Genomic DNA, 7,103 nt, shown 5'->3' with positions numbered 1-7,103 from the left:
GCAATCAACATGCTGACAAAAATGGGAAAAAATACAAAGTTCTGAGCAGCTAGTAAGTTCCAAGCACCAGGTGTAAGTAATTTCTTCTTCATACAAAAATTGTGAGATGCAAACGTGATTATTATTCCCACTTCTCAGGTCCAAAAACTGAGGCCAAGTAATTTTGCCTTATCCAAGACCCTCCAGCCAGGTAACCATTGAGCCAAGTGTTGAATTTTCTTGCTTTAAAGGTGCCTGGCTTCTGATGAGCCATGCGACCTTCCAGATATGTAAACAGCCTCCATACACAAAGAGAGAGTTGTGTTTTAGAAACTCTAGGGGTCCAAGGGAATTTATCTAAGAAGGATTTGTTCAGCAGGCAAATGTCAGGTGCATCAAGTATGTAGGCTGAGACAAGGAAGTGTCAGGGTAGTAGAGTCTACCCAGAACCCTGCCAAATGCTAAGGCATCTGACAACTCACAGAGAATGGGAAGGGTCTATGATGAACAGAAATATTAGGGTGCGAACTAAGACAAGGGGGTTAGTCATGAGTTCTTTGGAGGATGCAGAACTACCAGACTGTTTCCTTAGTGCCTAGCACAGAGACTTCCTTCTATAGTCGCTGTGTTCAATAAATAGCTCTCAAATGAGGGGACAGGGTGCCCCAGGGCTTGGATATTGGGGTTACAGACTGAGGCTGGAATTACCAGAATATAGAATCCAGGTCTTCCTGTCCCATGTAGTTCCTCAACTACTTGGTACCCAACTTTAATTTAATCTAGAAAGAATCCAACCTAGGAGTTCTGCAGCAGACGTTCGTGGATGGGCTTGGTTGGGCAAAGGAAGGTCTATAGAGTAGGGTCTATTCTAGTGTTTATGCACGGTACGATTTTTATGGCATATGTACATTTTAATAAGGAAAGAGAATTTATGGCCTTGATCAGATTCCAAGGACTCTAGTAATACGATGAAGTAATGAAAAGACAAGAAAACTTAGAGACGGTCCTTTCCATTCTAATTCTTTTCCTTCTCTCCATCCTCAAAGATGCCAGGTTATTCTTGACTATACTCCTTTGCTTAAATGCTGTCTATCCTCTTTCCTTAAATGCTGTCACCTAGATATTTTGTTCATCTAACTCCTCTTCATCCTTTGGAACCCAGAACTTCATCTTCCATCAAGTCTTCCCTGGCTACTTTAGGTCGCATTGATTTTAATTTTTCCTGCTGAGAATTCCTATGGGACTTACGGTGTATCCCACCCAATTTATCATTTAATTATGTCTTATTTGTCCTTTTGGTTTTACAAAGTCAACTTTTCAATAAATAAGTAGATTCTTGGACACTAGGACCACACTGGAGATGAATGGCTCAGAACGCAACCTTCCCTCAGTCTTCTTCTCCTACTGTTGTGCCCTTGGGCAAATTATTAAACCTCTGTATCTCTCGGTTTTCTCCTCTGTAGAATGATGAGAACAGTACAACTTATGCCATTCAGTTGATGGAAGGAAAATGAAATAATGCATACAAAGATGCTAAGCACAATCTCTGGAAAACAATATATTGCTTCTAACTATTATAGTATATTCATTATTACCTTCTACTTGTATTTCTACTTTCAACTGTGGGAACTCCTCCGCTCACACTCTTGAATTCCAAGATACCAGAAAAGCCACTTGAGCTGGTTTCAGGTCAGTTTCCTTATTTTTGAAACAAGGTAGTAAGAGTTGCAAACAAATTTCTCATTGGGTTCAAATGAGAGCATGAACACAGACTTGCTCTGGCATCCTAACCTCACACAATCCCAGCTGGACTGTCCAAAAGTTCTTGTCTGGATTTTCTTTTTTTTTTTTTTTTTTTCTTGTCTGGATTTTCATACTGAAGCATTACTCTTGTATTACGAGGTGCAAGGGTCTGAGCAAGAAATTCTGGGATTAAATTTATCAGGCATTCTCATTGGAATTAGGAGACAACATAGCTGATACCTAGAAAGAAGCTGATCTGAGAGGGTTGGGTACAGTGAGCTCTGGTCTCCTAATCCTGTGTTATTTCTTGGCCTTTGTCATTTACTTGAGTCAATGACTCCAGTGCTCTCCACCAGCCTCCATGCTCTGCATTTTCAAACAAGCTGGTTAGAGACAGGTACCTGTCTAGGGTTCCGGAGTAGCTCTTGACTAATACAAAAGGGCAAAAGCAAAGGTAGCTAATCATTGAAAAGATGACTGGGACACAGGTGAATTTTTCTCTTTGTAGTTTTTTTCCAACCAAAAGAGAAACAGAAGTCTTGGAAACTTTAGGGAGAAGGTAGGCAGCCAGCATCCCATGAGGGCTTCCTGCTAGAAGAGAAGGGGCAAACACCCTTCCTTCCATAAAATCTGAGGTGTGAATATGCCCACAGTGAATAGGCCATGGAGTACCCAGAAGTTTGGGGGACACACTCCAAAGCAGTGCAGGGTTTAGGCAAATGTCCACTCCAAGGGACTCCAATCACTCAGGAGGTGGCCGCAGTTGCAGCAGTGTATATGTGTGTGTGTGTGTGTGTGTATGGGTGTGTGTGCACATGAGTGGTGGAGGAGGCATTGATTACAGGAGGTGACCGTTCTTGGGAGACCCACAGAGACGAGGAGAGATCTCAAGGCAGAGAGGAACATCTGTGAAGGAGTAACTGCCAGAGCCTCGTACAGCAAGAAGAATTCAGAATCCATCCCTTCCACTTAGTTAAGAAATGACAGTTTTGGGGGCTGTGGAAAATTGGGAGTCCATCAATTATGCCAGTGGGGGTCTTATCAAAACAGATTGGGTTCTGGGGCCATAGGAAGAAGGTTATATACGTCTTTAGAATCTAAGGCTTAGGCAGTCTTTTCATCCAGGGAATAAATGTTACCTCAACGCCCAAGCTCAAACCCTGAAGCTATAGTCAAGGCTTCTGCACATGTGTGGGCGCATACACATATGGATATGAGGTGCATTATGCATGTATATGGCATCTATATATCATGTGTCTTGGCAGCCACAAATATATATAAAACTTGGTCCCCAACAGTTTCTGTGCACCCCCCCCCCCCCCATCTGTGCAGACAATCATTTCATAAAGCTCAGGTTGTAGTGATCTGGGGAAGGCTGCATTTGATCTATCTTCAGAATAAAAATTTGCCCTCTTGGAGGCAGGGCCCCAGGGTCTTCTGAGGAGACTTCATTTTTAAACAACCGATTTTAGAATAAATGACTACGAAAGTAATGAATGTTCATGTCAGGAAATCTGAAAAAAGGTGTATAAAGGCCAAATGAGAAAATGAAAATCACCTGCAAGGAGACCTTTCTGAGGAAAGGGATCCCTTTGCTATTTCAATATAAACTCCTTTGCATTCAATTCAATTGGAAAGGCAGCCACTGTGCCCTGCAGACCTCAGGGCTGGGCATTGTGGGGGAATGCATGCTGGAATAGCACCAAGCCCTCTTCAAGGACCTGGTAATCAAGTAAAGGCTATAAGGACTCTGCTTATATGAAATACCAAGCTGCCTCAATGACTGTATAATGAGGTTCCAGCCTAATCACACTTGTCATATTTGCCAAGCCACTGAGGGCTGTGGAGAAGAAAAGAGGCCTTTACAACTCCAATAACAGGCTAAATAAAATGTGAAAACAACCTTTTATCTTTTGTTTCTATCATCAGGCTCCAAATGATGAAGTTCAGGAGCCAAGACAAGACTGCATTGCACTAAACATCTAATGGCAAAGGTGTACTAACTTGCCTTTGCCTTTGAGTGACTTGGGGAGGAGACCATTGTCAGAAAGATCTGATGCAGATTGGGGCCGACTATTAACCAGCTGGGTGTACCCCACGTGCGGCTTGAAATCACCCTTACCAAATTGCCTGAGACAGGTTGTACAGAAGCTATCAGCTGCTACTAGCTTCTGACTTGACACTGGTTTTTTCTAGTCATTTCTTATTATTGTCTTCATTCACAAACACTTCTGTACAGATGACTGCGTTTATTCTTTGGGTAATGCATACTCAGGAGGAACTTATATTTTCAGGGGACGATCTGGGGTAGAACACAAGGCAGGGTGGCCAGTGTGGAGACTACAAATGGGTTTAACAGTTATAGGTGTGCGCAAGGCAGCCACGTTACAAACGATTCCAGGAAACCTCCCGGAGGTTGTTTTAGTGCCTCTGTAGGGGGATCTCTGTTTGGAAGTAATGGGGCTATAGGTGAGACAGGTGCAGTGTAAATGTTGCCATGTGTGCCTCCTCACAACCTCCCACATACCCTACTCGAGCTTGAGCAGAGCAGAGAAAGGAAAAAATACAACACGACCCAACAAAACAAAACACTAGCGCATAGTCGTGAAAGAAATACATAAGCCGAGGGAGAATGAGCAAAGGACTCTAATGCTGGGTTTGGGGTCAGCTCTGTGTTTTAAATTAAAATCTGAAAATAAATTGCCCTCACTTAAGAAGAACTAAATAGCTAGCTCCTTGTGGATTGTCCACAGCTGCTCAGATGCTGATTATCTTCTCTGCAGGCATTTTGGGGAAATTAGAAAGGAAATACAATAAACCCCACTGTTTGGAAGCTTCCTTTCATACATGCCACCTTGTCTGAAGGGCATGGTCACCTTAGACAGCTTGCTGGAGGGAGGGAATTTAAATATTTGGGCCTTTTACCTGCTGTTTACCGTAGCCATTTCTGAAGGCTGGGATCTCCAGAAGACCCAGGTTTAGGTTGAAGGTTTAGGGTAAGAAGACTCCACAGCTGCCCATGTTCCTTTTGGCCACAAGAGTAAGTTTGATCTGGTCGTGGTGTTTTGTGGCCTTTGAGTTCTAATGAAGCCACTTTGGAACTCATATCTTATTCTAGCATCTATTCTAGAATTAAATCTTCCTGGCTATTTAAGGATCTTGTCCCTCTCAGCTTCATTTGGGATCATTGACTTTGCACTAAGTTGTGGTAGAAATATTTTTTTCGTGGTCCTTGTTCTTTGTCTCTCCTCCCTCCGTCACATACCTTTTCAGTCTTGGCTCCTTCAGTATATACTTTCTACTCAGCGTGTCCTGGTTTTCGATGGTGCGCCATGAGATGCCAGCAATTAGGAATGAGCATTGCTCCAGGAATCAGAACAGAAGAATTGGGTTCTAGTCACTAGTATACTATATTCTATCACCTTGGACAACTTCTTTAAATTCAAAGTCTTTAAAAAAAAAACTTATCTGTAAAATGAAGCTTATAATCTTCATCACAAGGGTGTTGTGAGGATCAAATATGAATAATTTAAAAACTTATGAAGATAGAAGTCTGCTGTGCAGTTAAAGGATACATCTCTATTGCCTCTGTTTTAACTCAGTTTGGTATTTAAAAGAATAGAGATTTCTTTTATAAACAGATTGGCACTGCTAGGGTTTTGGCTTCTAGTTTCAGGTTTGAACTGAGTTAAAATGGAGGCCATCATTCATCACTAGACTCCAGAAAACTCCCTTGGATCTGCAGTTCTGTGGTGTCCTCCCATTTTCTCCCATTATTTGAGCCAAGTAAAAGAAAGCCATGGACTGAGGCCAATTTTTTATAGAGTGCACTTCAGACAACTCAAAATCAACAGTTTTCCTTGTTGAAGGCACCCAGGAAAGCAAAACACAAGGAATCATAGGGCTTTACTATTGCCTTTTGAGGCCGATGGTAAACTTTATGGTATCCTCATAAAATGCATGGTTGAGTACAACTGAAATTGTATTTCATTATAGTTTATCATTGTCTGATGGTGGATAACACTGCCTTTTGTAACACTTGACATTTAGTATATCTGTGGTTGAATAACTGAACTCTGTTTCCCTCCTCCTGGTGGTTTAGGATTTATAGGCAGCTAGAGAACCTGAGGGTGGAGTTGATGAAGGATGTAAGACTATGTGAAGGTGGCCATGGCTTTTCAGAAACCCAAAGGATCCAGAAAAAAAAATGTTTTTAATGATAAACTCGTTGCTCAGAATGCACTTCACATAAAGATTGGTGGTAATATCAATAATAATAGTAAAAATAGTAGTAATAATAATATGAATAATAACTAATGCATATTTATGGCACACTTAGAATAGCTCAGGCTTTGAGTTTATCATTTTATGTGTATTTTCTCACCTGAGCCTCACCTCACATTCTCCCTGTGAGTTGAGCAAGGTTATTATCCCCATTTTACCAGGAAGGAAGTTGAGTGTGAGAAACAAACTGACTTAACCAAGCTTTGCCCATCTATTGGGGCAATCTTGTTTCAGTCAAGGGGCAGAAGATAACTCGCCACTCATGAAACCCATTTTTGCTTCTTCTTGATCACACAGGTACACTGCATTTCCTAGCTTCAATGCAGTTGGGTGCGTCCATGTGACTGACTTCTAGCCAATGGGAAGTGCTGTGCAGAAGCCCTACCAGAATTGACCTATACAACCACACATAATCCATCCTTCATGCTCTTTTCCTGCTTGATGTCTGGATTTAGGGCACTTCTGACCTCAAAGGGACGGCAGAGACACAAGACTGAAGAAGCCTGGGACCCCGAGTGACTCCATGGGGGAGAGTTGTCTGCCAATGGGGAACATAAGCATCTGAAGTTAAACTGTATAACTTAGAAATACATTTCTATTATGTTATTGAAATATTGGTGTTTATTTGTTACATCAGTTTTTTTAGGATTTGTCCTTCGTCCCCCATTAGTATATACCTGGAAAAGATACCTTATTCAATAGCACACTGGTCTGTACTTCCATGTATTGTAATAGAAAGAGATTCACTTGTGAGAAAAAACTAAACCAACAGATCTTACATCTTCAGTGCACATGTGACTAAGAATCCCATGATGTCTTAGTCTGTTGGAGCTCAACATGTTTTACTGTGACATACCTTCAGTCTTTGGTTCCATCTTTCTTTTCCCCCTCCTTTCTTCTCTTCTGTTCTATTAAGTGCCAGTTGTGTTCTACCTGCCATGCTGTTTGGGGATGCAAAAACTAAAATAAATAAATGAAAAAAAAAATAAATGTAGTCCCTGTCTTTAAGGAGCTTAGAGCCAAAGTGTGAGTCAAGATATATAAATATATATATTATTACATGCTGTATACTACAGTGTGGTAAGGACAGGACACCT

Source organism: Canis lupus, chromosome 3, assembly GCF_003254725.2.
Source record: "Canis lupus dingo isolate Sandy chromosome 3, ASM325472v2, whole genome shotgun sequence".
NCBI classification, from domain to species: Eukaryota; Metazoa; Chordata; class Mammalia; order Carnivora; family Canidae; genus Canis; species Canis lupus.
The sequence above is the reverse complement of the archived record's forward strand: the minus strand, read 5'-3'. Positions refer to the sequence as shown.